The sequence below is a fragment of the Penaeus monodon genome, chromosome 22 (genome assembly GCF_015228065.2).
Source record: "Penaeus monodon isolate SGIC_2016 chromosome 22, NSTDA_Pmon_1, whole genome shotgun sequence".
Classification (NCBI taxonomy): Eukaryota; Metazoa; Arthropoda; class Malacostraca; order Decapoda; family Penaeidae; genus Penaeus; species Penaeus monodon.
Window position 1 is genome coordinate 42,813,039 of NC_051407.1, and position 302 is coordinate 42,813,340.

A 302-nucleotide genomic window follows, 5' to 3' on the forward strand; every position below is an offset into this window, starting at 1 on the left:
GCGTGTGAGTGATTGTGCCCGAGTGAGTTAGCCTATGCATTCTGCCTTATTTATGGCTAGCAGCAGCCGCTCAAGCTTCCCTCCGTCCAAGGCCGGCACCACAAGCGAGAGAGTAATCAACCTCTTCGCTGAGAGCGGGCGGGCGCCCTCGACCTTGGGCGTCCTACAAATAGCATTGGCAAAAGACGGAACAGAGGCACACGCATGCAGTCATCCACAGCATGTACTCCTTCTTATCACTATTTATCTTCGATCTAAACAGGATTTCGTTTAATGATAAGCAAATCAAATTATAACAATCT

The 302-nt window shown here is 49.0% G+C and overlaps 1 protein-coding gene across 1 annotated transcript in view; it reads right to left on the reverse strand.

Moving 5' to 3' along the window:
* The window catches only part of LOC119587178 (xaa-Pro dipeptidase-like), a gene marked incomplete at its 3' end in the record, with an annotated part of 115,986 nt that overhangs the window by 109,069 nt on the left and 6,615 nt on the right, over positions 1-302 (reverse strand).